The sequence below is a fragment of the Typopeltis vanoorti genome, chromosome 13 (genome assembly GCF_054136105.1).
Source record: "Typopeltis vanoorti isolate ZY-2024b chromosome 13, IOZ_Tvanoo_1.0, whole genome shotgun sequence".
NCBI lineage: Eukaryota > Metazoa > Arthropoda > Arachnida > Uropygi > Thelyphonidae > Typopeltis > Typopeltis vanoorti.
In genome coordinates, this window is record NC_143561.1 from 103,608,689 (window position 1) to 103,623,973 (window position 15,285).

Here is a 15,285-nt window from a genome sequence, read left to right on the forward strand (position 1 = left end):
CAACTTGTTGATGCTTGTCAGACAGCCAATCTCCGATCCAGTGCACTAGGCTAATATTCAACCCCATCTGCTCTAGTTTGACTATCAACTTATCATGTGGTAATCTATTAAAAGCCTTTGCAAAGTCTAAATGTACTACTTATGTATTCATCTCTCACATCAAATGCTGCTGTCACCTTATTGTAATAAGTAGATTACAAAAACAACAACAGTGGCCTTAAAACAGACCTTTAGCAAATCCATGCTGTTCATCAAAGGTAATACCATTGTTGTCAACCCAATTCTGGATCCTGATTCTCACCAGCCTCTCTAATACTTTAACCACAACACCTGACACACAGATTGGTCTATAATTTTATGCTTGAATTCTGTCACCTCCTTTATGAAGCGGCACAATCTTGCCTTCTTTCCGCTCATCTGGAACGTGGCTCAATGTAAAACTCATATCAACCAAATACAGTTGACACTTGAACAACGTGGGGGAGAGGGCGATCCCCCCCTGCACAGTTGAAAATCTGCATATAACTTCTTACTGCCCAAAAATTTAACTAATAGCCTACTGTTAACCGGAAGCCTTAACGATAACATAAACAGTCGATGAACACATATTTTGTATATTATATGTATTATATACTGTATTCTTACAATAAATTACAATATTCTTACTGTACTGTATTTATCTATACCCTAAGTTTACATTGTCTGTCAGTACCTACATCAATAATGATACAAAACACTGTAGATGTTGTTGGAAGTTTTTCCACTTCATTATACTATAAATTAAAGCTACCAAGAAATTATATACTTGGTTTAATCCTTTATCCAAGTGTAAGCAAAGAAAGTTTGTGCCTGAAGTATTTTCAGGACTGGGGCAACTCATATATAGAAGCTAATGACTTCATATCACTTGCCTTAGTATCCCATAATACAAAGCACATATCCTTACAGACATGTATAATGCTATGCATTATGGGAGGGGTTGCCTAGCCTATATATTAATGAATGAATCGTTATACAATTTTTATCATACAGTATTAATTACAGTCATATTCATAATACTGTACAGTATTGGAAACATTGTTACATTTTTTAAAAAGCCACTTAGCTGTGAGGATAGGGTGATATGCAGTTTCTCCAATTATGAGAGGGGGGGGGCATACTGTACTGTAATGTACAGTAATCGTTGAAAGCAAAGTTATAAAACAGTAAGAAAACTAACACATTATTAATTTTATATTAAATATCACTCATCTTATGCCTATGTAAGGATAGGCTATCTGTCTTGCACATGATGTTCTACATAATGAATACTTAGGCAATGGTGATGACACAAAAATGTCTCATACAATTCTTGCCATACCGTTATTAGATTTTTGTACGAAGACATTCACACAAATACACAACAGATAAGTTTATTAACTCTATGGCATGATGTTTTATTTACTATTCATTAAGTGAAAGGGGATCATCATAAAGAGCATCGTCTTCATGTCGAATAGGAAGAGGCAGGGTTGGTCTTGCTGTCTCAGGGGTGGCAGAGGCAGGAACACTCATTGTAACTTTATGGAAATACATTGTAATTTCTATCTCACTTTTTTGCTTTTTCATTTCTCTAGAAATTTTCCTATATGGTACCAATCCTTCTTCCACTGTTTTCTTTTGTTTCACTGCCTGTATCATAGAAGGGTCCATGTCGTAAAAGAAGTCAAAAGTTGTCTTGAATAATCTGAACCATTCTGCCAGATTGTGTAATGTCAGTTTGTTTTCTGGCACTGCTTCTTCATCTTCTTCCTCATTATGATAAATTTAGTTTAATCCTTTATCCCAGTGAGAGCAAACAAAGTTTGCTCCTGAAAATATCTTCAGGACTGAATATAGTGTTGTACTATCTTACCTGGGTAAGTAGTACAACACTATTGTCTAGCACTTGTTTGGAAGCACTCATCTCCATTAAGTCATCTTCTGTTAATTCTTCTGGCTCTGTTGTAAACCCTCTGAAATCATGCACAAGATCTAGACACAGTTTTCTCCAGTAGGAATTTATTGTTTCAGGCTTGTTGACGTTCACATATTTGTCACTATATTTGACATTTGACATGTTTGACAATACCACTGGCCACATTCTCTGTGGCCAGGGGTATTGTCCAATATCAAAAGAACTTTAAAAGGCAGTCTCTTATTGCCAAGTACTTCCTGACTTTAGGGACAAAGCATCAATGGAACCAATGGTTCTTGTTGTACAATCAAAAGACTGGCAGCTGGTGTTTATCTATTCCCTTCAAGGCTCAGAGATTAGCAGCTTTATAGATAATTGCAGTCTTGATCATAAACCTGACTGCATTTGCACAAATCAGTAGAGTTAGCCTATCCCTTCCTGCCTTTTTCCTTTCTCCTCAATGATTTCTTAATGATATCTGGGAACTTGTCTGCTGCCTCTTGGTCAGAAGAAGCTGCTTCTCCTGTTATCTTGACATTTTTTAAGCCAAACCTCTTTCTAAAATTATCAAACCAGCCTTTGATGTCATTAAATTCTCCAGCTTTAGATCTTTCCATCTTCCTTTTGCTTTAAGCTGTCATATAATGACTTCATTTTTTCTCAAATCATATTAGAATCTATAGGTATACCTTTTTTATAGCAATCCTGCACCCACATGAAAGCTGCATTTTCAATATGAGATAAAAAGGTATTTTGAAAAATGTGCAAAGTTTTCGTGCCTGTTGTTGTAGCTGCAGTGATGGCTTCACAAATTTCCTTTTCTTCTTTTACAGTGGTCCTTATGCTGGATTCGTTTATCTTCAAATGGCTGCCAACCACAGCTGTGGACATTAATCTATATTACATATCAAGCAATTGAACATTTTTCTTGTAATGTCATGACTTTTCTCTGCTTCTTGGATTCCAGCATCACTACTGGCACTTTGTATAGGTCCAAGGTGTTATTCAAGATTTATGGTATTGCATTGAACATGATGCAAAATATGAGGAGAAGACTGTGAGAGATCACTTTTTACTGTGATATGCAATTTACTAGAGAGAGAGAGAGAGAGAGACGAACTGCTCTTGTGGAGATGATTAGTGTCGCACAGTGTTTTAAGCAGATGCTTGCAACACTTGAGCTCATCCACAATAGCAACTGGAGGTGGCTACAAAATTATTATAGTAGTACAGTATGTACTTCATTTAATTTTATGCAGTTAAGATTTAATACTGTATCTTTACATTTGTTTACATTTCTCTCAACTGCAAATGGCACCATGTATGGTCTGTAAGTGTTTGTGTAAGTTTTGATCAATTTTAACTTTTTATAATAGATTTGTGTATATTTAATGGTAGTAAATGATAAAATAGACTACTATCTACATATATTTTATGCATTATGACATGCGTACCTTTTACTTAATATTTTCGATATTTCTAGGTTACATGGTAACCTAGAAATATATGCATCTGTGAGTTTTTTTCAAATTGTTGCAAATCTTTAAAAAATTTTCCAACATATTTATTGAAAAAAATCAGTATATAAATGGACTGGCACAGTTCAAACCCATGTTGTTCAAGGATCAGCTGTATATCAAGGCAGATGTCAACTCCCTGGCACATTCCTTTAAAATATGCAGTGATATATCATCATGTCTCACTTCTTTATTAATATCAAATTTGCTTATTTTCTTGTATACCTCTTCCCCACTCACAGTCAGTCTCTCCTCTTCATTATCCACTGCTCTCAAACTCTCTGTGATGTCACATAGACAAGGATGAAAGACTTTTATGAAGTACTCATTAAATATCTCTAACTATATCCTCCGCAGCAGTTGCCCTTATACAATTTTCTCCAATCATTTTTTGGTATGTAATCTCCAATAATCTCCAATCAGATTATAAGTGATCTCCAATCAGATTATGGTAGAATAGCACTGATTGCTATTCTACCATAATCATCCTTTTTTTTTCTTGCTGGCTATATCAAACACTCTCTCTAGGATTTTTTTGGGGGCTTATGTTGTCTTTATACAATTTTCTCCAGTCAGTGCTATTCTACCATAATCATCCTTTTTTCTAGCTGGCTACATATTGAATGAACTCTCTAGGATTTTTTGGGGCTTCATTAGCTAACTGCTGCTCATATTGAGATTTTGCTCTACCAACCAAATCACCCTTCCTTGCCTATTCTTTGTATTACTCATTGAATTGATTATTATCATTCTGCTTATATTGTTTCCTTAATGCCTTTTTTTTCTGTGTATTGCATGCTTAATCTCTTCATCCATCCATACCTTATTTAATCTTCGGACCTTTGGAATGCATTTAGACAGTGCTTGAATATCACCCAAGAAGCATTGATCTCCTTTCCACCCAACTCCTCGTTCCATGCTATAGCTGCACGCTCTCTCTGGACACATATACCCTTTCCTCATCGAAGTCCACACATGGTTGGCAACCACTCAGGTAATCACTTCATGGTCACTCTCACCAACTGGAGAAAGATTTGACACCTCATTTATAATAACATCCTCTGATGAGATGACCAAATTCAAGATCCTCAATCCCTGCTCGCCCTCTCTTACATACTGCGTGAGGTAGTTGTCCCTCAAAAACTCGAGAAACTAATTTTCTTTACTTCTAGTTGCTATTTCGTTATCCCAATATTAATGTAATTAAAATCACCCATAATGATCACCCTGTTCCCATTTACTTCACTAATTTGCTTATACATTTTCTTGTCACTACCCATCACATTACCAGCAACATCGAACAAAGTATTTCATTCTATTCACCTCTATCTCACAACATACTGCCTCAAAACCACCACCACTATTTCCTTCCTTGCATGAGGCATAAGTTTTTTTCTATCATCACTAGCACTCCACCTCCCTCTTTACCCTTTTATCTCTATTCCTATCAGTATGTCATCCTCATCCAACCATGTATCGCTTATTTAAACAATTTTTGGGTGACCAAACTTAATCAATGCAACCATTTAATTTCCCTTGTATCTGATACTGCTCACATTTGTATACAAACATAACAGTTCATTCCTGGATCTATAACAAGTTTCACTGATACCACGTATAAGTGGTATCAGTGAAATTTCATCTAATAATTATTAGATGTACCTTCTGCATACTTTCCTCGAGCCATTTCTTTTTCTCCTCACTCATTCCAGACCCTTCTTCAAATCCAACTGTTTTCCCTACATCCCAGATTATCCTTCCCTTTTTTGTCTACACATGCATTCACAGCCTCTTTGGAGCATCAGTCTTTCTCACTGTGTTTCCCTGTCTATCCTCCTGAGTCTCCCTGTTTGTCTTGCACACTTGTTCTCTTAATATCTACACTCATGCTACCCACTTCTTCATTCATAAGGACCACTTGAATCTCCTTCCTTACTCTCTCTCATCACTTCTTACTTGCTCAGATTCATTCTCTGCACTCATTACTCTCTCCCTTCCATCAGCAGTTTTTCTAAATAACTCATACCAAAACCATTCAAATGCAGCCCATAAGTCTTATATATCTCAGTTCTTCCTTCATACTCATTCCAAATATTAACAAACTGCACTCCTTTCTCTTCACACATTTCTGCTAACATATCATTCATAGTTCTTACTCTCTGCCTCATCTCATCACTGATTCCTGCTCAACAACCTCCTGATATCCAATCTTGCATTCTTTTTGTTCCTAGTCAAGTCATTTGTCTCTATTACCAACTCCTTTGCATGCTTGCTCCTCATATCCAGTGCCTCAATCAGTCCATTCATTTTACCTCCTGAAAAACAAACCTTGTACATCTTCCTGTTTAGCATACCTCTAATAATCGAATCGCCATACAACACCACTCGTGGGTCTATCGTAACCTTTTTCATACCATCATTTAAACTTCAGAATGAAGAAAATAGGGATATGACAAGAAACGGCAAGGTTGTACATGAGAATTGTGAGAGTGTAAATATAGAAAGTGTGAATGATAGTATTAATGATTTCTCAGAGAATAAAAAAGATGAGAGAGATGCATTGAGTGAGATTGCGTTATTGAATGGTGCGATAGAAAGGGCAAAACAGCAGCTAGAGTGCATGAACAAAAGTCGACTGAATGAACCAACCAATAATAAAAGGTATGACAGGAAAAATAGACGTATGAATGTGAACATGAACAAAATGAAGGATAGAGTGCTGTATGGAGACTTGTTAGAACGAGGTGTGTTAGTAGAGGATTTGACAAAATCGTACCAACCTGGTGCGACCATAAAGGATGTAACTGAGTCTATTAGAGAGCAAAAGGAAAGGGTGAAAGAAATGATTGTTGTGGCAGGTACGAATGATTTGAAAGGAGATAAAATGGAAATGATAGAAGACCTGAATGAATTGTTTGAGGTAGCAAAAGAAAAGAGTGAGAGAGTTAGAATGATTAGTCTTTTGCCACAGTATGACAGTGAAATGTTTAAAAGGAGGGCCATAATTGCGAATGACTTTATGCGTGGGTTATGTATGACGAGTGGTGTGGACTTCGTGGACATGTAGAGTGAGTTTGATGGGTGAAAGGATCCATATAAGATGGATGGCCTGCATTTAAATGGTTATGGTGTAAGGAGACTTGAGAAAGTGTTGCTGAATGTAGTGGATATGCCAATTCAGGGAAACTAGATTTGTTAAGGGGGGGGAGTAGATATACAGTCCTTAGGGAGGCAGTTGAATGTAAGAATGAATATAATATGCCAGAGCAAATAAGGACAACAAATCAGAGTGGGATAGTTAATATAAGGCATCAAGGTAGGGTTGGGGCTAATGGGGGTCTTAAATTCATGTACACTAATACTAGGTGTATTAGGAACAAGAAGGAAGAGTTTTTGGCCATGGTTGGCATTTCCAGACCACAGGTTATTGGTATTAGTGAGACATGGCTGACTGAAGATGATATAGCCAGTGGGATTGAATGTGATGGGTATAGTGTGTTCAGGAATGACAGAGAGAATATAATGGGGGGAGGAGTATTGTTGATGATAGCTGATGAGCTACAGCCAAGGAGAATAGAAGTTGAATTGCAGGATAGAGAAAAGAGCACATTTGAGGCCATTTGGTGTGAGATTGTGGCTAGCAGAACTAAATATATAATTGGGCTGCTATAGACCAGGTGATGGAAAAGATGGTGGTGACAGTATGCACAAGCAAATAGAAGAAATGAGTGGAAGGAGGGTGATTATTATGGGAGATTTCAACTATGGTCGCATTGATTGGAGTGAGGAGAGGACACACGGGAGGAAGGAATTGGATTTTATGCGGTTATTAAGGGATAACTATCTGCGACAGCATGTAATGGAAAATACTAAGGGTCAGAGAGTGCTTGACCTAGTAATTCCATCTGAGGATTTGGCTGTAACAAATATGACCATATTGCCACCAATTGGTGAGAGTGATCATAGGGTCTTGACTTCGGAGGTGGCTAAAGGTGTAGAATTTTCAATTAAGACACGGTACATATGGAATTACCGGGCTGGAAAGTATGACAAGCTTAGGGGTTTGATTGGTTCAGTGCCATGGCACGTACAACTGCAAGGACTAGAAGTTGATAGTGCATGGGAGGTAGTTAAGAAGTGCTTGCATGAAGCAATGGCTGACTGTATACCTAGAGTCTGAATAATAAATCAAGTAGGGGTTAAATGGATGAATAACACCATTAAGCTTGAGCTGCAAAAAAAGAAACAACTATGGAGGGAATTTAAGGAGAAAGGTGACCGGCAGGCACATGAACGGTATAAAGCGCAGGCCAGAAGGGTGACGAGTGTGGTAAGAAAAGCAAAAAAGGATTACGAAAGAACATTGGCCATGCAGGCTAAAGAGAATCCTAAACAGTTTTTTAGATATGTAGCAAGTAAAAGGAAAAATGTACACGGCAGAATGATCTTAAAGAATGCCGATGGTAGGGAGATAACTGAATTAGTTGAGTTACTGAGTGAGCACTTTGCAAGAATATATCATCCAAGTGGTGACATTGCAGAAACGAATAAACTAGTAGATTATACCGGAATTGTGGTGAATGAAGTGGAGGTGAGTAGTCTATTGCATAACCTCAATGTCAATACATCTGTGGGATTGGATGGTATACCAGCTCGTGTTGTACGACAAGCAGCTAAAGAATTGTCAGTACCCTTGACCATTTTGTTTAATTTGAGTCTCGGGTCTGGGTTAGTCCCGAGCGGGTGGAAAGAGGGGAAAATAGTTCCACTGCATAAAGCTGGTTCCAAGACTGCTGTTGTAAATTACCGACCGATTAGCATATCAGGAATCATTGTCAAGGTCTTAGAGAAATTAGTCAAGAAAAGAATACAGGATTGGATAGATGAAAATGGGATATTGTATGGGGGACAACATGGTTTTGTGAAGGGTAGATCATGCCTCAGTAACTTGCTCACGTTTTATAACACAGTGACGGCTGAACTGGATAGGGGTAATGGGTTTACAGTGGTACTACTGGACCTTGCCAAGGCCTTTGATAGGATACCACATGGAACCCTAATCAGTAAACTGGAGCAGATGGGGATAGATATAGGGTTGGTGAGATGGATAGGAGGGTGGTTGAAGGAGAGATACCAGAGTGGTTTATTCAGGAGTGGAGCCTATTTGTTTTTTTTTCTTGTTTACTATTCCATACATATCTCCAGTTCTCTTCATTTCTCTCTGCATCTGTCTCATCTTCACCAATTCAGTTTTCAAATCTTGCTTCCTTTTTTTGCTATCATTCACTCTCAATATTTTATTGCCAGTCAGACACACACACACACTTGTTCACCGTCAACCCTGCTCACCACCTTATCAGTAATTGCACTCTGTTTTTCAGCATTATTATTGCCCACTTTATCATTAATTTTGATATGTTTTTCAATGTCATTATCACTCGCTTTATTGTCAGTTGAACTTTTTTCATCGCTATCACTTCCACACACACACACACACACACACACACACACACACACACACACACACACACACACACACACACACACACACACACACACACACACACACACACACACACACACACACACACACACACTCTGAACCTTCACACAATCTTCAGTTTGCCATGCCAGTTTTGATGCCATGTTCCCTACTCATATTTAAGTATTTTTCATGGTCCATCAGAATATTGCATTTCCTACATACCCACACTCATTCTTTTCTCTTATTCAGCCTCTTTACATAAATATCTGCGACATTTTCCCACTCATATATACTACATTCATGGTGGTATACCATTTTTGAGAAATCCACATTGTTTACTTTAATTGTCTTCCACGCAGACCAATGCAATCATTTGCACAACACCTGATAATACAACGCCACTATGTTGTGTTATCAGTAATGGCATAGATGTTTTAAAGATGATGTATTTGTAGAGAGATAAAGAAAAAGAGACTGAACAGTCTCTTTCTTTTTATTGTTGAAAGTGCAAAATTTTGTTGGACTGTAAGTTACTGGTGGAAAAAATTTAACATAATTGCAGGTGGGAAGGATAGTATGAATGATGGAACGAAAATGAGCATGATTTTGTGTGTGTGTGTGTGTGTGAGAGAGAGAGAGAGAAGGAATAAATTGTGGAACTAGTGAGAAACTGCAAGAGAGAGAGCATGAATGATGAAATGAAGGAGAGTTTGATTGTGGGAGAAAATAAAAGTACAAATGACAGAACAGAAGCATGTGTGATTTGAAGAATGAAGGACAGTATGAATGATGAAGCAAGCAAGACGAAAAGAGTGCAATTGCTAGGATGCAAGATTTGAAGAATGGCTTTATTAAGATGAGGAATATGCACAGTGTGATCAGATGATTGATGTACAGGATTGAAAGAATTTTAAAGGATAGAATGCAAGAAAGTGGAGATAAAGAGATGATGAATGACTCGACAGTGGCGCTATATGGAGATCCATTATTAAGGGTATGGTAAATGACAGCGTCCACATTCTCTTTGCAGGAGAGAGAGGGTGAACAGACTGATTAATGTTTTGTATACAAGAAGTAAAACAGCAAAAGATCAAGTATTGATTGGACAGGAGAATGTGAGGATGGATATTAGATGGTTATTAATGAGAGTGAAAGATATTGGCATGGTAGGCAAGGTTGTCACTGTATAATAATAATGAGTTGAGACAGCTGACAAAAATTATGAATAGTATGCTGGAAGAGCTGTGTGAGAAGACTGGAACAGGTTCTTAAGGTGTGGGATGTGTTCAAGGGGAGGATGGAATTGCACAGAAGTGATGGACTGCATTTAAATTGCTCATGAAGTATTTTTTCAACGGGTCTACTTGTGTATAGACTGACTTCACATCATTTGCCTTAGTATCTCCAAATGCAAAGCACGCACTCCCTTTTCTATAATGTATAATACTATGCATTATGGAAAGGACTACTACCCAGACCGGTTTCAACCTTTATTGAAGTGCTGTTGAAGTGGGGGGGGGGGGTCCCTCTCCAAAGACTCAGAGTGATCTGCAAGATCACTAAACTCATCACTCTTGACATGAATCACTTCACAACAGGAAACAGGAATCTCAGAATGGCTCTACTCATTGAGAGGCAAAAACCAACCTCCAAGTAGAATCATTCTACTCATTCTACTCATAACCATAGCAGGAAGCAAACAAGCCCAAAGACAATAAATGTCATCACTGTGAGCCAGAAGAACAATGTTGAAGAAATGTAGACAACTTGGGTTAGTGACGTTGAAGTCATATATTTCCCATATCCAAGTCCTGATGAAAAGATTCTGGATCAGATATAGATGATGAAAGTTTTTTCACTTGTTTATACTATGAAGTAAAGATGCCAAGAAATTATATTCTTGGTTTAATCTTTTATCGAAGTGAATGCAAACAAAAGTTTGCATGTGAAATATCCCATTTCACATATGAAATGTGAAATTTCATATTTCATATATGTTTAAATATATGAAATGTGTCTGGGTGGTGGCCCTTCCCATAATACAGAGTATTATACACTTCCAAAAGAGGAGGAGGGACATGTTTTAATTTAAAGGGTACTAAGGCAATTGATGTGAAATCATTAGTCTCTCTATACAAGTAGTCCAGCTGTAAAGATACTTCACTCCAAACTTTGTTGGCTTACTTGGATAAAGGATCAAACCAAAAATAGTATTTCTTGGCTATTTTTAATTTAAAGGAATACAAGATGAACAGAGAAATGGGGGGAGTTGGGTAGATGGAGACATGACATAACCATAGCAGATGTTGGAAACATTAGTGAATGTATGTATGTGGATGATCAGCATAGGAATGGAATTGCTTGGGATGTAAGAGGAGTAATTGGGTCTGAAGAGATATGGGATATGTGGTGATAAAAGTGGTTGAGTTATGGGAAGGTGTGGTGAATTGCTATATGTGCTTTAAGAATGCCAAGAGCAAGAGAAATATGAAAGAAGAAATTGATTCACAGATTATTTGCCCAGGTTGAATGAAGAGAATATCCTGATGGGAGTAGAAATGGAAGGAGATGTTTTTCTTGAGGATAGAAAGGACAAGAAGGAAGGGGGGAGTAGTGTGCAATGGAGGTTATCAGGAAGAGACGTAGTTGATGTTGGATAGCAGTGAAGGACATGCAAGAATTAAGAGTTTTAGATTTGGTCATTTCATGATAGGATGTCATTATGAGTGATGTCACATTTCCCTGCCTTTAGTAAGTAATCATGAATTGATTGCCTAGATGGTGATTAGGCATATGAAGATTTCTCTGAGGAAAGGATATATGTGGAACTACAAGGCTGGCAATTATGAGAAGCTTAAGAGACAGTTGGAGCTATAGCATTTAATGAGGAGTTCAGCAGGAAAGAGGTGCATTCTGCTTGGGCACTGACTAAGAGTTGTTTAATAGTATCAGTGTGTGAATACATTATGAAGGTCAAAAGGCTGAATGAAGGAAATGTCACCTGGATGAATGAACAGATTCAGCATGAAATCTGAAAGAGGACATCTGTTGAGGCAACAAAAGATGTATAATATTAATCATTTGCATAGGGAGTATAAAAGGCAGGCCAGGGAGGTAACTCAGTTTTCAAGGACAGCAAGAGTACAATATGAGCAGAAATTGTATTGGGCTAAGAAAAATCCTAGTGAGTTCTTTTGATATGTGTCAAGTAGAAAAAAGATGATGTTAATGGAAGAAAATGGTAACTGCTGCAGAAGATGAAGTTCGGTGTGACATCATGAGAAGTTTGAGTGTTGGAGAAGTTTCAGAGAGAATGAAAGATGATAGATGGACAGATGATGAGCAAACAAAAGGTATACGAAGAATTAAGTAAACTTGATGTAAATTAGGCAAAAGTACTTAATAGAATAACACTGTTTGTCTTACAGGAATGTTCAAGGTAGTTAACAGCAGTCTTGGTATACCTATTTAACAGGATTTTTGCAACAGAAGTCGAAGTCCCAAATTATTGGAAAGAGGATAAAGTTGTACCATCCACTTATGGTAGTGGTCATAAGATTGAAGCTACAAATTATAGGACAGTCTGTGTGGATAGACCTGTTTTTTAAGGTGTTAAAGAGAGCAATGATACAGTAGAGGGTTAATAATAGTAGTGTTCTCTCTGATGGTAAGCATGAGTTAAAGAAAAATCATGTTTTACCAATTTACTACAAGGTGACCCAGAGATATATGGTATACTTAAATTTTGCAAACACTTTTGATAGATTGCTTCAAATGTTGGTAACTTAAATTGGAGTAGATGGGATTAGATACTAGATTAGTCACTTGGAAAGATGATTGGCTGTCAGATAGGCATTAGCAAGTTGTGTATAGTGACATGGTATCTCTAAAAAAAAAAAAGAAAGAAAGGTCCCTAGTGGCATACTGCGGCTGTCTGCTTTGAGACCATTATTGTTTAACTTATATATTAATGATTTGGGCAAGTTTAACTGGAGATAGGCAGCTGTTTAGAGATTATACAAAATTGAGGAGAATGATGAGTCAAGATGTTGTGACTTTGCAACAGGATTTGAGTAGATTGTATGAGGGTCATCACATTGTGTAAGTTGTGAAGTTATGACATCAGATTATGGCAATGATGCAGAGGACTTTAACATGAAGAAATATAGAGGTTATGGTTCCGTTATGTATGGCGTTGATCAGGCCTCAATTATTGGGCCCAGATTTGGTCATCTAGTTTTCATGGGGATGAAGATATATCACAAAGGATTCAGAAAAGATTAGCTAAGATTTTGCAAAATTCATACCTCACATTCCAAAAGGCTTTGGAATGTGGGATGTGAAGACATTGATGGAATACAATTTGCAGAGAGTCTTGAATTGGAGGGAATATGATTGAGATGTGCGAGTTGATAAGGAAATATTACTGGGTTAATGTGAAAGAAATTTGTCGTAGAATGGGATTGGTAGCATATCCCTAGAATCTGTATATAAGGCAAGTATGAGCAAGAGAGAGTAAAGAGCATATTCTTTGCACAGAGGGTGATTGGTGAATGCACACACTTTGAATGTATTTAAAGCATGGTTTGATTTCCTTTGTGTGTGACAGTGTATATGTATTACCCGCGATGAGTCTCTGGACTCCATAGAGGTCTAGTGTTATAATTTCTTGTGCATGCTCTGCATAATTTGCAGCTTAAAAATACATTGATGCCATAATTGGTTGCTTATGTCCTAGCTCTGCTTAGTATAAAGTATCATGGTCCCATTTCATTCATCAGAAATTATGCTTATGTTGAGATATAAGATGAATAAGCAAATCAGATGCATTGCTAATCCAAGAGCCTAATGTGAACACAATTTTGGAATTTTGTTCAAATTAGGCTGTTGCAATAGCTATAATATCACTAATCTTCCACCTCTATTCTAGTTGCACCTCAGCAACCAGTTATTGTAATGAATCTGTCTGTCTGGGAAACCAATGGGTGTGCTAAGAATATTTCCCACCTATGGTTGAAAAGCACACATAATATATAACCAGAATCAATGGAATATTGCCAAGCTACAACCCATCGGTTGGAAAGCTACTGTGGGCATGGAGGTTTGTATAATCCTTTGGGATGAGATGAATTTCATTGCCTGGAAAGATACTAGTGTGAATGACTGCCCTTGTGAGATAGCAAGTTTTGTAAATTCGTTGATTGGAAAGCTACTATGGGCATGGATGTTTGTATCATCCTTGGTGTGAGATCACAAGGTTTTATAGATCTGGAAAAGTCATATGATAATAGTCCAGGGAAAAAAAAAGGCTGTTCAAACACTATTCATATAATATAAATGAGACACTGTGCCAAATGATACACACAGTCTATGTATCCTTTCCTTCATGGAAATTTATTCATCTGATTCCCCATCATACCAGCTTTGTTAATTCTCTTGTATATTTCTATATTTAATTTGCCATCTTCATTAAAAACTGCACCTAAATAGCTGAAATGTTTTATCTGTTCTACTGATATTCCATTCAGAATGTAGTTAAAATTTTCTATGTTCCTGCCTATTTTCATAGTATATGTATAGTAAATAAATATACATATATTTATGTAAATATATGTATATTTATTTACATATATGTAAATTAAATAAATATATGTAAGTCAGCATTTAGAATTGAAGTTGATACAAAAAAATGGTTGGATGTAAAATCAGGCATGAGACAATGGTATACATCTTTATTGTTATTCATCATGAGATGCTAATTTCAGAGCTTTATTTTATGTAGATGGTGTTATACTCCTAGATAAATCCAGAACAAGTTCACAGGATTCCCTTTCTAAATTAAATTAGTGCTATAACAATACCAAAACTTTTTTGGTATTTTTATACCAAAACTATAAAATTACATTCTGAATGGAGAATCAGTAATGTAAAAATCGATGTCGTTTGTGCCTTTGAAAAATTACTCTGATTGTTTTTGTACTTGATCAAAAGTTGTCTGAACTGCTGGCGTTTTTCTATTTAGAATTCTGAAAATTTATTTGTTTGTATCGACTGCGCCATCAGGATTTATAGATAGGAATTGAATATCCTTCCAAAAAAACACTCAGCAAGGCACGGAATTTTTCTCTTGTATTTATTACTAAATCTAGCAAAGCAAAATCTCTATCTATCAGTCGTGGCTACTTATCTGTCAGGGTCACACAGATTCGAGTTTTATAAGCAGTGCATTGGTATGCAAGAATCAGGCATATTATTTGACAAACAAAACAATTTATTCATGCTAATTGAATGTACATTAAAAGTTAACACTAAACATTCAAAACCTCTCAGGCTCTATACCTTTCAGC

General features: G+C 36.9%; 1 protein-coding gene across 2 annotated transcripts in view; it reads left to right on the forward strand.

Annotated features, from left to right (window-relative positions):
• The window catches only part of Fur2 (furin-like protease 2), a 471,861-nt gene that overhangs the window by 300,465 nt on the left and 156,111 nt on the right, over positions 1-15,285 (forward strand). The gene's annotated exons all lie outside the window — the stretch shown is intronic.